We start from the raw sequence: 19046 nt of genomic DNA, 5'->3' as shown, positions 1-19046 counted from the left end.
TAATTCCTGGGCAGCAGAACCCTGCTGGGCACAGGCGAGCACAAAGGGTCAGATCTCTGCTCGAGGGGGGAGACCTGACGCTGCCCCATTGAATCAGTAGGGTGGGGAAACAGCTCTCCTGGGCTCAGGCAAGCTGAGGCTGCAGGCTGTGCAGAGGGAAGGCCGTGGGGCTGCTGTAGCAGGTAGCCTGGAGTGTGGGGTGTCTGTTGGGAGGGCTGTAGCAAGGTTTGGGCCTGGGCCTGGGTTGTGAAGTCACCAAGGGACTCTGTGCTCTGGGCACACAGGCAGTGCATGTCCCACTCACATGCCACCATGCAGCTGACTGCCGCTGAAGAGCAGACACAGCACCCTGTTCGCAAAAGGAGCCAAAACACAACCCTGCTAGAGAAATGTCCCTCCAGCGCCCTCTGGCGATAAAGATTAATATCATGCTCACTTCAAGGAAAAGTGCCTGCGTTTCCGATCACAACACAGATACTAAAGGGTACACTTGGACTTGAGAGACAATAAATTGACAACAGGCATCTGTGATATGCAAAGGTCCTAGACCAGCCAAAACAACCTTGAAAAAGAAACATAAAACTAGTGGGTTTACACTTCTTCACTTGAACTAAGTAAGACTGTGTCAGTTGATTTTTGACAGGTACCAAAACAATTCCAGTGCAGAAAATGGAAATATTTTCAACCAGTAGTACAGGAATAACTAGGTAGCCATAAGGAAAAGATTAAATTTCAACCCATACCAGATATATATTAAAAAAACACGTGTTATAAAAATTTTTAATATATTAAACAACCCTTATCGCAATAGATTTTATATTTCAAATAAAATATGTATTATGAAATGATATTTTAATAATATAATATTGAAACATATCTTATAAAATATATTTTTTTATATTTTTATATGTGTATATCTTTATGTTTATTATATATGTATGAGATAGGGGTTGAAATTAAGTTTTTTTCCTTATGGATTTCAAGTTGGTCATGCATCATTGGTTGAAAAGATTTTCCTTTCTTGTACTGAATTGTTTTGATAGATGGTTTGTGTGTGTGTGTGTATATATATTATATATATATGTATATATAAAATATACATTTATATATGTTCTGTATATCAGCAAATACAAATTATAGTACAAATTAAATTTATAACATATTTTTAATATATATTTAATATATAATATATATGCTATTATATAAAACATATATATATTATATATAAAACCATATGTATATTATATATAATTGAAACAGATCTTAGATCTAAGTGTAAATGCAAAATTTGTAGAGATACAAGGAGAAAACAGAGAGGAATATCTTTGCATCCAGAATAAGGAAAAGTTTTCTTATGACACATGAAGAAATAGTCAAGAGAAAAAAGAATAAGAAATTAGACTTCATCAAATCTAAAACCTCTCATGAGAAGATACTGTTAAGGTGAATAGGCAGCTGGGATTAAAGATGGTGGCATGAGAGGTGATACAGAGAGGCTTCCTCCTAAAACTGCATGTAATATGAAAATATAATTAATACAACTAATCCTGAAAGAGCAACAGGAAAGAGGACTGCGCCAGACTGCATACACCTGGAGAAAAGAGCAGACCTCATGGAACAGGGTCATGTACCAAAGCTGTGGCCCAGCAGGACCCAAGCCCTTCCCCCACCCCAGCTCACCGGCGGGAGGAAAAGAAACCAGGAGCAGAGAGGGAGTGGAGGCCTGGGATCACTGAATACCTAACTCCAGAGATCTGCTCTGGGAGCACAAACCTAAATTTCATGGTGCTTTCATGATACTCTAATGATTAGGGGATTGGAAAGCTAAAACAGGCAGAATTCCTGGAGAGACTGGGATTCCAGCTGCTTGTGGAAAGCAGGGATCCATATCTGGCTGCTCTGGGACAAAAGAAAGGCGGGCACTCTGAGAGACTTCCTAACAAGAAACCCTTAACAAGAGGGCTGCTAAAGGGGCAAAGATTGCACAGAGCTTCCTGCTCAGGAGAAACGACAGGTAGACAAGATTGTCTGGGTGCACTCTGTCCAGCATGTTGGGAGCTTTCACGATTTCCAGGTGCTCCACCTCCCTGGCTGGCTACACAGCTTAAAGGACCCCCTCCGTGATAGGCAGCCTACTGCCTTTCTCCTGGCCAGCCACAACTGGCTCGCAAACCGGCAAACCCTACCCTGGCGTTAGGCCAGCCAGAGGGAAGATTTGTCTACAGCAAATACAAACGCAAAGCATAGAGGCTTATACCTGTGTGCTCGGCCCACTGGTTCAGGTAGTGGAGACAGGCATAGCAGCCAGGAAGCAGGAAACAGCTCTTTCCTCCCCCAAGGCACCCATACCACTCCCCTGCAACCCCCGACATTACTTCAGGGGCTGAGCAGCTCCAGAGAGTAGAGCTTCTGGACACTAGAGGGCACCATATACAAATATGAAATGCCAAAGCAACGTGATTCAGAGTAAAATTAATATAACTCCTGAGAAAGATGACATGGACCTCATGACTCTTCCTGACAGGGAGTTCAAAATAAAAATAATTAACATGCTAATGGAGGTATGGAAAGATGTAAAAGAACTCAGGAATGAATTCTGGTCAGAGATCCAATCACTGAAGAGCGCAATGGAGGGTATTAAAAGCAGATTGGATATGGTGGAGGAGACGATAAATGAAATAGAAACTAGAGAAGAGAAATACAAAGAAGCTGAGGCACAGAGAGAAAAAGGATCTCTAAGAATAAAAGAATATTGAAAGAACTGTGTGACCAATCCAAACGGAATAATATTCGCATTATAAGGATACCAGAAGAAGAAGAAGAGAGAGAAAGGGATAGAAAGTATCTTTGAGGAGGTAATTGCTGAAAACTTTCCCAATCTGGGGAAGGAGATAGTCTCTCAGGCCACGGAGATGCACAGATCTCCCAACACAAGGGACCCAACGAAGACAACACCAAGACATATTGTAATTAAAATGGCAAAGATCAAGGATAAGAACAGACTATTAAAAGCCAGAGGGAGAAATAAGATCATATACAAAGGAAAGCCCATCAGGCTATCATCAGACTTCTCAGCAGAAACCTGACAGGCCAGAAGGGAGTGGCATGATGTATTTAATGCAATGAAGCAGAAGGGCTTGGGACCAAGATTACTTTATCCTGCAAGATTATCATTTAAATTTGAAGGAGGGATTAAACAATTTCCAGATAAGCTAAAGCTGAGAGAATTTACCTCCCACAAACCATCTCTACAGTCTATTTTGGAGGGACTGCTATAGATGGAAGTATCCCTAAGGTTTAATAGTTGTCACCAGAGGTATTAAACCACAGTAAAGAAAGTAGAACAGCTAATTACTAAGCAAATGCAAACTTAAATTAACTATCCCCAAAGTCAATCAAGGGATAGACAAAGAGTACAGAATATGATACCTAATATATAAAGAATAGAGGAGGAAGAAAAAGGAGGAGAAAAAGAAAAGAACCTTTAGATTGTGTTTTTAATAACATTAAGTGAGTTAAGTTAGACTCTTAGATAGCAAGGAAGTTAACCTTGAACCTTTGGTAACCATGAATCTAAAGTCTGCAATGGCAATAAGTACATACCTATTGATAATCACCCTAAATGTAAATGGACTAAATGCACCAATCAAAAGACATAGAGTCACTGAATGGATAAAAAACAAGACCCATCTATATGCTGCCTACAAGAGACTCACCTCAAACCCAAAGACATACACAGACTGAAAGTGAAGGGAGGGGAAAAGATATTTCATGCAACTATTAGGGAGAAAAAAGCAGGAGTTGCAGTATTTGTATCAGACAAAATAGACTTCAGAACAAACAAAGTCACAAGAGACAAAGAAGGACATCACATAATGATAAAGGGGTCAATCCAGCAAGAAGATATAACCACTATAAATATCTATGCTCCCAACACAGCATCACCTACATATGTGAAACAAATACTAACTGAATTAAAAGGGGAAATAGAATGCAATGCATTCATTCTAGGAGACTTCAACACTCCACTCACTCTGAAGGACAGATACACCAGACAGAAAATAAGTAAGGACACAGAGGCACTGAACAACACATTAGAACAGATGGACTTAACAGACATCTACAAAAGCAGCAGGATACACATTCTTCTCAAGTGCACATGGAACATTTTCAAGAATAGATCATATACTAGGCCACAAAAAGAGCCTTGGTGAATTCAAAAAGATTGAAATTGTACAAACCAGTTTCTCAGACCACAAAGGTATGAAACAAGAAATAAACTACGCAAAGAAAATGAAAAATCCCACAAACACATGGAGGCTTCACAACATGCTCCTAAATAACCAATGGATCAATGACCAAATAAAAATAGAGATCAAGCAACATATGGAGACAAATGACAACAATAATTCAACACCACTAAATCTGTGGGACGCAGCAAAGGAAGTGCTAAGAGGAAAGTATATTGCAATACAGGCCTACCTCAGGAAAGAACAATCCCATATAAGCGATCTAAACTCACAATTAATGAAACTAGAAAAAGAAGAACAAATGAGGCCCAAAGTCAGTAGAAGGAGAGACATAATAAAGATTAGAGCAGAAATAAATAAAATTGGGAAGAATAAAACAATAGAAAGAATCAATGAAAGCAAGAGCTGGTTCTTTGAGAAAATAAACAAAATAGATAAACCCCTAGCCAGACTTATTAAGAAAAAAAGAGTCTACACACATTAACAGAATCAGAAATGAGAAAGGAAAAATCACTACAGACACCACAGAAATACAAAGAATTATGAGAGAATACTATGAAAAATTACATGCTAACAAATTGGATAACCTAGAAGAAATGGACAACTTTCTAGAAAAATACAACCTTTCAAGGCTGACCAAGGAAGAAAGAAAATCTGAACAAATTACCAGCAACGAAATTTAACTGGTAATCAAAAAACTACCTAAGAACAAAACACCTGGACCAGATGGCTTCACTGCTGAATTTTATCAAACATTTAGTGAAGACCTAATACCCATTCTCCTTAAAGTTTTCCAAAAAATGGAAGAGGAGGGAATACTCACAAACTCATTCTACGAGGCCAGCATCACTCTAATACCAAAACCAGGCAGACACCACAAAAAAAAGAAAATTACAGACCAATATCCCTGATGAACATAGATGCAAAAATACTCAATAAAATATTAGTAAACCAAATTCAAAAATACATCAAAAAGATCATCCATCATAATCAAGTAGGATTCATCCCAGGGATGCAAGGATGGTACAACATTCGAAAATCCATCAACATCATTCATCACATCAACAAAAAGAAGGACAAAAACCACATGATCATCTCCATAGATGCTGAAAAAGCATTTGACAAAATTCAACATCCATTCATGATAAAAACTCTCAACAAAATGGATATAGAGAGCAAGTACCTCAACATAATAAAGGCCATATATGATAAACCCACAGCCAACATTATACTGAACAGCGAGAAGCTGAAAGCTTTTCCTTTAAGATCGGGAACAAGACAGGGATGCCACTCTCCCCACTTCTATTCAACATAGTTCTGGAGGTCCTAGCCACAGCAATCAGACAACACAAAGCAATAAAAAGCATCCAGATTGGCAAGGAAGAAGTTAAACTGTCCCTGTCTGCAGATGACATGATATTGTGCGTAAAAAACCCAAAAGAATCCACTCTAAAACTACTAGATCTAATATCTGAATTCAGCAAAGTTGCAGGATACAAAATTAATACACAGAAATCTGTGGCATTCCTATACACTAATAATTAACTAGCAGAGAGAGAAATGAGGAAAACAATTCCATTCACAATTGCATCAAAAAGAATAAAATACCTAGGAATAAACCTAACCAAGGAAGTGAATGGCCTGTACTCTGAAAACTACAAGACACTCAAGAGAAAAATTAAAGAAGATACGAATAAATGGAAACACGTCCCGTGCTCATGGATAGGAAGAATTGTATTGTCAAAATGGCCGTCCTGCCAAAGCAATCTACAGATTCAATGCAATCCCTATCAAAATACCAACAGAATTCTTCAACGAATAGAGAAAATCATTCTAAAATTCATATGGAACCACAAAAGACCCAGAATAGCCAAAGCAATCCTGAGAAGGAAGAATAAAGCTGGGGGGATTATGCTCCCCAACTTCAAGCTCTACTACAAAGCCACAGTAATCAAGACAATTTGGTACTGGCACAAGAACAGACCCATAGACCAATGGAACAGACTAGAGAGCGCAGATATAAACCAATTAATATATGATAAAGGAGCCATGGATATACACTGGGGAAATGACAGCCTCTTCAACAACTGGTGTTGGCAAAACTGGACAGTTACATGCAAGAGAATGAAACTGGATTATTGTTTAGCCCCATACACAAAAGTAAACTTGAAATGGATTAAAGACTAGAATATAAATCATGAAACCATAAACTCTTAGAAGACAGCACACAAACATCTCCTGAATATAAGCACAAGCAACTTCTTCCTGAACGCATCTCCTCCAGTGAGGGAAACAAAAGCAAAAATGAACACATGGGACTACATCAAACTAAAAAGCTTCTGTACAGCAAAGGACACCATAAACAGAACAAAAAGGCATCCTACAGTGTGGGAGAATATATTTGTAAATGGCAGATCCAACAAGGGGTTAACATCCAAAATATATAAAGAACTCACATGCCTCAACACACAAAAAGCAAATAATCTGATTAACAAATGGGCAGAGGATATGAAGAGACAGTTCTCCAAAGAGATTCCGATGGCCAACAGACACATGAAAAGATGCTCCACATCACTAATCATCAGGGAAATGCAAATCAAAACCACAATGAGATATCACCTCACACCAGTAAGGATGGCCAGCATTGAAAAGACTAAGAACAACAAATGCTGGTGAGGATGTGGAGAAAGGGGAACCCTCCTAACACTGCTTGTGGGAATTTAAGCTAGTTCAACCATTGTGGAAAGCAGTATGGAGGTTCCTCAAAAAGCTCAAAATAGAAATACCATTCGACCCAGGAATTCCACTTCTAGGAATTTACCCTAAGAATGCAGGAGCCCAATTTGAAAAAGACAGATGCACCCCTATGTTTATCGCAGCACTATTTACAATAGCCAAGAAATGGAAGCAACCTAAGTGTCCATCAGTAGATGAATGGATAAAGAAGATGTGGTACATATACACAGTGGAATATTATTCAGCCATAAGAGGAAAACAAATCCTACCATTTGCAACAACATGGATGGAGCTAGAGGGTATTATGCTCAGTGAAATAAGCCAGGCGGAGAAAGACAAGTACCACATGATTTCACTCATATGTGGAGCATAACAATGAAGCAAAACTGAAGGAACAAAACAGCAGCAGACTCACAAACTCCAAGAAGGGACTAACAGTTACCAAAGGGAAAGGGACTTGGGAGGATGGGTGGGAAGGGAGGGATAAGGGCTGGGGAAAAAGAAAGGGGGCCTTACAATTAGCATGTATAATGTGGGGGTGGGGGCATGGGGAGGGCTGTACAACACAGAGAAGACAAGTAGTGATTCTACAGCATCTTACTACACTGATGGACAGTGACTGTGAAGGGGTATGTGGGGGGAACTTGGTGAAGGGGGGAGCCTAGTAAACATAATGTTCTTCATGTAATTGTAGATTAATGATAACAAAATTAAGAAAAAATAAAAAAACATAAATAAAATTTAAAAAAAGAAGAAGAAAACAAATCTTACCATTTGCAACAACATGGATGGAGCTGGAGGACATTATGCTCAGTGAAATAAGCCAGGCGGAGAAAGACAAATGCCAAATGATTTCCCTCATTTGTGGAGTATAACAATGAAGCAAAACTGAAGGAACAAAATAGCAGCAGACTCACAGACTTCAAGAATGAACTAGCAGTTACCAAAGGGGAGGGGAGCAGTTACCATCCATGTTGTAGCAAATGGTTGTTGCAAATGTGGTAAGGTGGGTGGGGAGGGAGGGAGGAGGGGACTGAGGGGTATTATGTTCAGTACACATGGTGTGGGGGGTCACGGGGAAGACAGTATGGCACAGAGAAGGCAAATAGTGGATCTGTGGCATCTTGCTGCTCTGATGGACAGTGACTGCATTGGGGTGTGCGTGGGGACTTGATTATATGGGTAAATGTAGTAACCACACTGTTTTTTCATGTGAAACCTTCATAAGAGTGTATATCAATCATACCTTAATAAAAAAAAAAGATGAATAGGCAAGCTACAGCCTGGCAGAAAATGTTCCAAAAATACATGCCTGTAAAGATTTGTATCCAGAACAAGACTCCTTCAGCTCAGTAACAAAAATTCAAACCCAGTAAAAATTCGGCAGGAGACTTGAATGGACACTTCACAAAGGAAGACAGACAAATGGCCAATGATCACGTAGAGAAGCAATCCACGTCATTTGTCATCAGCAAAATGCAAATCGGGGCCACAGGGAGATGTCCGTAGAATTGTTCAAATGAGAAAAACTAACAGTATCAAATATTGGCGAGGATGTGGAGGAAACGGCTTTCTGGTAGGAATGTAAAGTGACAGAGTCACTTTAAAAGGTCTGGCAGTTTCTAATAAAGTTAACCATGTCTCTACCCTTTGATCCAGCAATTCCATTCCTAGGTATTTACATAAGAGAAATGTAAACACATGTCCACAAAAAGACTGGAACATGAAGGTTTACATCAATTTTATTCATAATGGCCCCACACTGGAAACAACCCAAATTTCCATCAGCTGGAGAACGGCTGTGGACGTCTACACAATAGCATGGCCACGGTGATAGAAGAGAAGCAACTGGTTCACACAATGGCACGGGTGACTCTCTCAGACATTATGCTGAGTGAAAGAACTCAGACGCAGACGGGCGCATGTTGTATGATTCCATTGACATGGAGCTCCGGGACAAGCAGGACTAATCTACAGTGAAAAATCAGAATTGTTCCCGCTTAGGGGATTGTCTGGCAAAGGACATTTTTGTAGTGATGGAAACATTCTTTCTCTTGGTAGGGCTGGGAGCTACACGGTGAATCTATTTGTCAAGATTTCTTGTTAAGATTTTGTGCATTTCAACATCTGCACATTTTTTAAATCACTGCATAAAAAATAGTTAAGTGGAGAGGGGATGAAGGGTGGATAGAGGCATAAGTGAAAGCAGACAGTGATAATGATTGTTGAAGCTGGATGATGGGTACAGGAGGGGTTTATTATACAGCTGTTTACTTTGTATTTTAAATTTTTTATTATGAAAGATTTTTAAAAAAAGAATGGCCACCAGGTGTCTCCCTACACTAGCTAAATGGAGCTAGAATCGATCACCTGCTAAGGATCAAAACGATGCATTTGGATCAAACAATATTTTAGTGATTCCAAATATTCCCATTTTAAAGACTGTTTGCTTTTGTATAAGAAGGGCAGGATAGGATAGTGACTAAATACAAGGACTTTGAAACATGAGCCTGTCCTGTTTCAAATCCCATTTCTGTCACTTCCTGGTAGTGGTACAATCTTGGGAGTCCCTTACTCTCGCCAAGCCCCCGTCTGTTTCATGTCTGTAAAATGGGCTCATAGATGCAACTACTTCAAGAGTTGCTGGTTTGAACAGACCCATGAAAGTACTTGGAACAGTGCCAGACACAATGTTGGCTCTGTGAACATTTGCTTCTGTCTTCATTAGTATTAATAATAGGATTATCAGAAGAATATAACAAAGCAAAAAATCTTGTTAGCAGTCAACAAGCCCCTATCAAATTGGGAGTAAGCTAAAGTTGGAAATAATGTCTGGAGCTGCACCCACAAATATTTCTGCAGTCAGAGCTCTGCAGGTGGAGGGTGCAGACATGAACAAACCTTAACCCAGAGGGAACAGAAAGGTGGTGTGCTTATTAGAGTGAGCCCTGCAGGCAGTCCCAGGGCCCTCTGAGACTTTCAGCCCTAAGAGATTTGACAAAATCGCAAAGATTAAGGCATGTGACAGTGATTTTAACTTGCAAGAACCAACATGTACTCCATCCACTTCAGAATGGAGTTTGGTTTGCCACAATGTTTCAGTTCAAATATCTGGATTCATTTTATCTAGCTCATTTCAGTAGATCTTGAAAAGAGCAAGGGGGAAACTCGGGTGTCCTCATAAGAGTGACAAAATGGCCAGAGGGATAAATACTTGGCAGAAGGAGACAGAGGAATAGAGAAATTGAAATAATTTAGCATTGGCCAAAAAGAACATGATTAAGAGACTTTATTATGAATACAATATTAAATCCAGAAGTGACCAAATGAGAGGTCTTTATGACTCTGTCTTTGACGTGCTGGAACTCTGTAGAGGGCCGTTCTGTGCAAACCCAGCGGGCAGGCTCACAAACCCTGCTGCCTACAGGTTTTGTACCAGGCAGGTACCAGGGTTAGTCAAGCTGCTGGGGGCTCACTTAGACCAGGTAATGAATGGCCATCTATGGTGGGCAGCCATTGCTTGCTCCAGCTAGTTGACACCAGGTCTGAATACAAGGTCTGTGCCACCAGACCTTCTAATCATTCAAGAAAAATCAGAAATTTAGAATTTTATGTGACGTCTCATAACCTATATTTATCCCTGCCGGACACTAGTTTGCAACCTCTGCAGCAGACACTCCAAAATAAAGCAAGCCACCCTTTATCTTGGATGGTTTAGATATTTCGCTTATCTGATGGTAAAGGACTCAACGAGATGCTCCTGCCAGGATCATTATTTTGGAAATGTCGTATGCTCAATGACCATCTAGTCATGCCACGTTTTATGTAATCTGGCACTTGACTGTGTGTGTGTGTGTGTGTGTGTGTGTGTGTGTGTGTGTGTGCGCACGATGTACACAATGGGTATAAAGATGGTGAGATGATATGGCAGAGACAAAGTGCCTGCGAAATATTCCCTGGGCTTCCTGACATTTCCCTTTGCAGTTATGTAGAGTCACATGACTACTTCTGCCCAACAGGTTGTAAAGAGGAGTGACATTTGTGCAAACCCTCCACTGGGTTGTGAGAACTCCTTCAATTCTGCAATTACAGAAGTTCTTTGTTGAATGGGCTGGCCACAAAATTAAAACAGCCTGGATTTCTGAGTAATCACATGAAGGAGAGATGTCCTCAAGAATCATCCAGACCCACAGTAGACTTCGTGTAAGCAAGAAATAAACTCCTGTTACGGTAAACTTCTGAGAATTGGGTTGGGGGGGGTGGGTGCTGTTTGTTACTGTAGCCTAAGGTTTCTTATCCTGACTAATACAGGTTCTCAAAAGGGCTCTTCCATTGGGAGGAACAGCAGTTTGAATGTGAGTCACAGCTCTTGCACATTAACCTCAGCTGTTTTGTCTACTAAAGTTTAGAAGATAAGAAGAGAGCCTTTTATTAAGGGGAGAAGATAAGCCCTAGAGTCAGAGCTTTAGAATTTTATTTTATGCTTTAGAACGCTTTGTTTAAGGGAAGCCATAAGAAACCTCAATATATAAAATTAAGGAAAGCAGAGCCTTTCTGATTAAAGGAAAGGTGAAAGTCTCACTGGGTTGCCCGTGGACATGTGGGAGACAGTCTGGCAACTCCTGGGCAGCAGAGAGTTTGCAAAACCCCTCTGTACCCCCCTTGAATCATGTTCCCCAGGCTTTATTATTTGAGCACTTCCTTTACTTTTATAGTCATACCCGTACACAACCAGTACTATTTTTTTACTTCATGTATTTCTTTAAATAGCTTTTCTTCCTATACAGTTAACTCTTTCATTATGAAAAATGTTCATCCCTAAAAGTATCAAAGCAAAACAAACCAATGTACTCATTACGCAGCTTCAATAAATACCAACCTGTGGCCTCTCGTATTTCTGCTGGGCCCCACCAACTCCTCCCAGCAATGAATACTTTCAAGGTAAGTCACAACTATCGTAACACTTTACCTACAAATATTTTAGTAGGTATCTCTATAAAAACTATTTTAAATATATGTACCCAACACCATTATCATACATAAAGAACTTCACAATATTTCGTTAATGTATCATCCCAGTGTTCAAATTTCTGATTATACTTTCTGCAGTTGGTTTGCTCCTATCAGGATCCAAGCAAGGTCCATGCATCCCATTTAGGTAACGTGTCTCTCAAGTCTCTTGCTCTGCAGAATCCCTCCCCCGACCCTTTTATTCTTGCGATTTGTTGAAGAAATTGGACAACTTTTCCTACAGAATCTCCCACATTCTGGATTGTATTCATTAACATTCTTATGGGGTCATTTAACATGTTCCTCTGTCTCCTGCATTTCCTGAAAACCAGTAGTTTGATCTAGAGGCCTGAGGAAATACAGGATTGATTTGTTTTCAATCAGAGTTCATAGGCAGTGAAGAACAGACTTCCAGCAGAAGACACGTAAGGTCTGGCTGTCTTTCAGAGATGCCATTGTTCTCATGCACATCGTCTGAATCCAAATTTTCTAGGAGTTTGCAAAAGAAAAATAGTAATAGTCCAGTTCTATTGTTCCTTCCTCATTTATTAGCTGGGATCTTTCTTTAAAGAGAAACTTCCATTATCAACCATTTGGCTACCCTGAGGTATAGCTTATATGGGAAAGACAGGATAAATGCTTGATTTACTTGTTTTCAGAATGACAAGTTGGTTCTGTAGCATCCTCCAAAGATGACAATGAGTTTTCTAAATCACCACGAGTTCATGGATTTAAATGTGTCTGTTGTGTTTCACTCTGTGGCAATTATTATCCTTATTGATGCTCAAAGTACCCATTTTTGGCTTAAATTACCCATTTTAGGACCTACTTGTGGGCCCTTGGGTCCTTTCTACATGGTCTTAATAGCCTTTGATAATTCCTTATGAGGATTCTGAATTATCTCAGACTTCTCTCTTATACTCATAATCCAAACCTCACATGTGCCCATGAGCTCTGCTTTCTTTCAGTAGGGAAGTGGCAGATACCACAATCTGACACTAGGGGTGCTCATTGCTACTGGGTTGGTCATTATTTCTAAGCCTTTGCAGTAGAGAGGACAAGAAAGTTTTCTTTTATGGTATCATTTTACTTCTTTTTCAGATAATCTGTTGTTAGTGTATAGAAATCCTACTGATTTTTTAATGTTAATTTTGTACCATGCAACTTAATTGAACTCATTGAATAGATATAACAGATTTTTGGTGGAGTATTTAAGGTTTTCTAATATAAAATCATGTCATTGGCAAATAGAGCAATCTTCTTTCCAATTCTGATACCTTTTACTTCTTTTTCTTGCCTGATTGCTCTGGCTGTGACTTCCAATATTTTATTGACTAGGACTACTGAAAATAAGCACCCTGTGTTGCTCCTGATCTTAGAGGAAGAAAGAATTTTTTAAATCAAATACATCATGTGTTTATTCTGATTCTACCAATTGAAATACATAACTAAGGAGTTTGTACTTTGTTTTTCTTTCATCTCTTCCCCTGTCTCCAACCAAAAATACAAATTCAGTGACAGAATCAAATCATTGGTTTATGCCACAACACATATACAATAGTTTCAAAATAACAATACTAATGCTATCACCAACATGATGACCAAAAAAACAGTTTGAAATTTTAAAAATATTTGTCTTCAGAGTGTAAGTCACTGGAGTTGCATAGGTATAGTACTGTGCTTTAAAGCTCTCTTGAAAAAGTTACACGCTAAGGTTCATTTCTTTTGTTATATTCCTTATTTGGGGGGGTATTACTTTTTAAGTTTTATTTTATAATTATGTGAAATTTTAAATGGTTCCAAAGAACAAAATAAGGCATATTCAAAGACCTAGCTTCTATTCTGTCCCTTGTGTCTTATTCACCCTTCCTTCTGTGAATAACCATTTCTTTTCTTAAATGAAAGCAAACACATGTGTAGATTTCTTTTGCTCCTTTCTTAGGCATATATTTGCAAACTCTACATACTATTTTTCTACCTTATCTTTTCACTGGGAAGCCTACCCTGGAGATCACTTTAGAGCTGGTTACAACAACATTCCTCCTTCCTTTTTTAGAGCTGCAAAGTATTCCACTGCATGCATGTACCATCCTATAGTTTACTCAGATAGCCCCACAGTGGAAGCTTTTAACTAATGTCTCTCAGAAACTGAGTGGACACAATGCAAAACGATCAGTAGAAATTCTAAAGGTAGCATTTCGAAGTTTCTAAAGATTAAAACATTCTGAAGATAGTTTTTAGATAGAAAATTTAAATAATACAATTAACTAACACAAGTTTAATACTGTACACAACAATTGCAAGGTATACTTTTTGTTTAAAAAGCATATAGAACTGTGTACAAAAACTGACCACAGCCTGGGCTATGAAGCAAATCTCAAATTTCAAATGATTCAAGTCATAGGAAGAATCTAATCAAGCCTCTAGACTACCACTTCAACAGAACTTTCTGAGATGATGAAAATGTCCTATGGGTTCACGGTCCAATACAGCAGCCACTAGCCATGCCCAGCCTCTCAGCATTTCAACCATAGTGAGTAGGACTGCGGAACTGAAATCTTAATTTACTTAGTTTAAATTTAAATAGCCAAAGGTGGCTAGTAACTAGTGTTTATACAGCACAGGTCTACTTTATACTTCTAACGCAAAGGATGTCGAAGAATGAAAAACACTTTAAGTAACATGCAGTTTACATTCACCTAAATCCAGAATGGGAAACTGTAGGACAAAGAGCTAGCACCATACTTAATAGTAAACAGAGAAGCATACCTTCTTAAGTAAGGAATAAGACATGAATGTCCTTTATCAACCTATTTAACATTGTTCTGGAGGTAACAGCCAACGTGATTAGACAAGAGGAGAAAATAAGAAATAGAAATATTGGAGAAGAAAAGATGAAAGTATTTGCAGATTGTCTAAATGCTTACCTGGAAAATCTGAGGAAATCAAACAAAAATTATACATGATATATACATACAGGCCAAATGCAAAGTTAATAATCATAAATCAAGAGCTTTAACATAACCAAATAATTATTAGTTAGAAATCTTATGGAAGAAGAAACTTGACTGAAAATATTACAGAAGAGCAAAATATAGGAAAAATCTTATCAACAAATATGCCAGGTCTACATAAAAATAGTTTTCACACATTACTGAGGACCACAAAAGATGTGAATAAATGGAAAAACACACCATATTCTTGGAGAAGAAGACACTAAATTCAACAATAAAGTAAATAAAATCCCATTAAAATTATTTTCATGATTTTTTAGGTACTAAAATACAGTCTAAAGTTCACCTTGGAAAGGTAGGTAAGAATATCCAGGAAGTTTCTGGAAGAAACAGAAAGATTAATAAGAAGGTACCAGTCTTAATCAATAGGAAAATACAATAAAACTCAATGGTGTATGCTTGTGCATAAATAGACAAGCAATTCAATGTCTCTGAATACAGAAGCTAGAGCTTGTCCCAAACTTACTGGTGAATTTATAAAGTAATTAAGGTAGGACTTCAAATTCATCGTCAGAAAATGAATTACTTAAATGGCATTAGGCAATTGTGAAAATTCAGAAAACTCTTCATCTAAGAAGGGTGAATTTTATTGCATATAAATTATACCTTTATTAACTTAACTTTCAATATTTGTACTGGGACACTAGATAGATCTATTTTTTTAAAAAGGTAGATGCTTACCTCATACTTTATACTAAAACAAATGCCAGCTGGATTAAAGATTCAAATATCAAAAAAAAATACTAGAAGAAAATGTATGTGAAGGAATGCTTCTGTAAATATGATGCGAAACTAAGAGGCCGCAAAATATTAATTAATTCAATGACAGAAAAATTTCTGCTTAGAAAATGCCACAATCAAAGTCAAAGGACAAAAAGGATTTTGGAAAAAATATATGCAGCTTACATGCCAGACACGTGACTAGTTTCCTCCTTAATACATTGAGCTTCCATAAATCAGTAAGAAAAGTCCAACCCCTTCCCCACATACACAACAAAAGTAGACAAAAGATAAAAATGCTCACAGAACAGAAAATGAAAGTTTGTCTTTTAAACATAAGAAAAAGATACTCAGCTTTACTCCAAAGAGAAATGCTATTAAAATACATTGAGAAACCAGTTTTCATTTTTGGCAATCTGATAGATAAAGTGTGAGAACATATGCTTGGTAGGAGTGGGGCAAAGAAGTCCTGACTTCTACAGGTAGGAGGGTATGTATATGTAGAACCTCTATGAAATGTAATTTGATAATATATTTTAAAAATTAAATACATATTCTTTGATGCAGTAACTTCATTTCTAGATATTTATCCTATAAATATGCTCTCACATCAACAAAATAAAAATATCCATTAATAGAGAACAGGTAAATTAAATCATGGTACATGCAATACGACAGAATACTTTAGAGATATGGAACTTCCTGAATAGATTATCATTTTTAAGGCAAAAATATATATACATGCACAAACATATGTACTTACAACTTCATGACATCTCCCTGAAAATACGCAAAAGAAATTGGCAACAGTGGTTGCTTTTGGAAAATGAGGCTTGAGGTTCACTGTATACCTGTTTGTGTATTTTGAATCTTATACCTTACATTTGTAATATCTATTTTAAAAGAAATTTTACAAAAAAATTTATTTTTCTGTACCCTATTTATTTATTTGACTTTCTACAACTTGCAGCTATTTTAATTACATGATTCCTTGATCTTAGGCCAACACCTTCTAGAAGCCTCTCTAGAGTAAATCTTGTTTACTGTGGCATCCCCAGCTTCTAGTTCAGGTCTTGCCACATAATAGGAGCCCAGTAAATTTCTCAAGTGGGTGAATCAGAATTTTATTCCAAGTCTGTACTTTGATACACGTTGGAAACAATCTAGGGAATTTGAAGAGGGGTCACTGCAGCTAAAGTCCTTGGTCTGGGAGAAAGCACAGGTTAACCAAAGATTATCAATATCGGTATATCCAAATGTATTCCTGCCAATAAAATGTAGTATTAAAATGGGTAGCAGTCTTTTCTATTTATGGCATTTGTACTATGTATAGTGCATGGTGCCCTGGCAATTTACAAATATCTCTGTCATGCAATATCTGTGACAACTCATCACATAGATGGCCTTTCCCTCACATTGTGAAAGTAAAAACAGAGCAGTGACAGGGAAGCTGTAGGAAGGTCTCGGGATTGGGACCTGTCTAAAGCCTAGCCCCACTGCCAAGCTGCTGCATGACGCTGAGCCTGTCACTGAGGCCCTTGAACCTCAGCAGGGTAGACAGGAATTGCCTTCCCACCTACATCCTCCTTCCTGCTCCCACTGAATTCAGAGGTGAGTAGAACCGGTCACAGGGGGGCCAGGGCATGGCCCTCCCCTGGCCTCAGATGGGGAGGGGAATAGGCCTAAACGGGGGGAACAGAATCTGGCCTGGGAATCTGGATTGGGGAGCCTATGGACCTAAATTGTCTTCATCACGGAGACGTGAATTGCAAGGTTACGACAACAGCGCTCCTGGCCATGCTAGCCGACGTAGATGCGAAGGTAGCAATTGACTGTCCTAGAGACAGACAAAGATACACTCAGAACCGTCCCATAACGTCTTGGTTCCCATTAGATCTGGCCACCTTTTGTAACTTGGTGTACGTGTGTATATACTGTGGGGAGGGGGGAAGCTTTCCAATATTAATATAATACCTGTATGATTTTATAACATTTTATTGATGTATAGTTGACATACAATATCTGCAATTCTTAAATGTTAAACAATCCCCGCCCCAAAATTTTTAAAAAGCCTTTCTCAACTCTTTAAACCTTAGGTTTTCTCCTCAAAGGTTTACTACTGTGCCTCCTGAAAATTTATGCATATATAGCATTGGATTTTTCTGTTTAAGCAGATGGAACCACATACTATCTGGCATATAACATCTGCTTTTTGCCTCACTTAACAATATATCCTAGATTTATTATTATACCAGCATGAATAGCATCAGCATGAATAGATAGATGAATAGCATACTATCTCTTTGGTTACCACCTTCAATTATCTACTAATATTGATTAAGCCCTTCTTATGTGTCAGGCCCCATTCTAGGGGCCTTTGCTTGGGATGCATCAGTTGAACAAGCCAGAAAATCATCCCCATCCTTGAGGAGCTGTCATTCCTACAGATGGACATGAGGTTATTTTTTAATTCTTAGGGTCACAAAGCATTTGTCAGGGGCATCCTGCCACTTGCAATGTGCCCTCTTTCGCAAGGGGACCAGCGGGAAACATTGGCACGGGAAGAAATGCTGGATCAAAAGACATTTGGAAGCCAGCTAAGCAAACACACATCCAAAAGATGGCTCCAACTTCCCCTCAACAAAATGGGTATGAAAATGCAGTTTCTCCCCAAATCTCTCCAATACTGCTATCAAGGATCTTTTTAATTATGAACATGAGAGCATTTTATGAATGGCAAGCAGGAGGGGGCATTTGTTTGTAAGTTTATTGGGTGCTTGTGTTTCTTTTTCTGTGACCTGCCTGCTCATATCTTTCCTTAGATTCTAAAAGAGACCTTATTTTTGTCTTTATGTGAACAACTTTTTTGTGAAGTTAGAAAGTTAGCCCTCTGCCATGTGCTGGGAATATTTTTCCCCATTTGCCCTTTGTCCTTGACTTTGATTATGGAATCTTTAGTGCAGAGAACTATCTGATGCAGTTAACTGTATGAAAATGATTTCTCTCCTTTAAAGATTCCATCACTATTTACCTCTTATTGGATCCCTCTGAGTTTCTTGTGACCTGTAACAAAAATAAACTCTTGAATTCACTGGACTGGGCTTGTATTTTCTAAAACTTGGTAATATAATCCTCTAGCTCATTATAAATTTAGGTCACAATATTTAACAGATGTGTTGTAAGGATAACAATATTTAACTAGATACAGCACCAAATAAAAAAATAGTCCTTCCCCCAGTAGGATTGGATAACAAGATAATGATAAAGTAATAAAAAGAAAGGATTCAATTCCTAAAGCTGGTAAGGGGTGGGGCTG

At 38.4% G+C, this 19046-nt stretch overlaps 1 protein-coding gene across 1 annotated transcript in view; it reads right to left on the bottom strand.

Annotated features, from left to right (window-relative positions):
* MYO1H (myosin IH) overlaps positions 1 to 19046 on the bottom strand; it is a 134944-nt gene that overhangs the window by 42273 nt on the left and 73625 nt on the right. The window lies entirely within an intron of this gene.

Source organism: Manis javanica, chromosome 15 (assembly GCF_040802235.1).
Source record: "Manis javanica isolate MJ-LG chromosome 15, MJ_LKY, whole genome shotgun sequence".
Classification (NCBI taxonomy): Eukaryota; Metazoa; Chordata; class Mammalia; order Pholidota; family Manidae; genus Manis; species Manis javanica.
The sequence above is the reverse complement of the archived record's forward strand: the minus strand, read 5'-3'. Positions and strand labels throughout refer to the sequence as shown.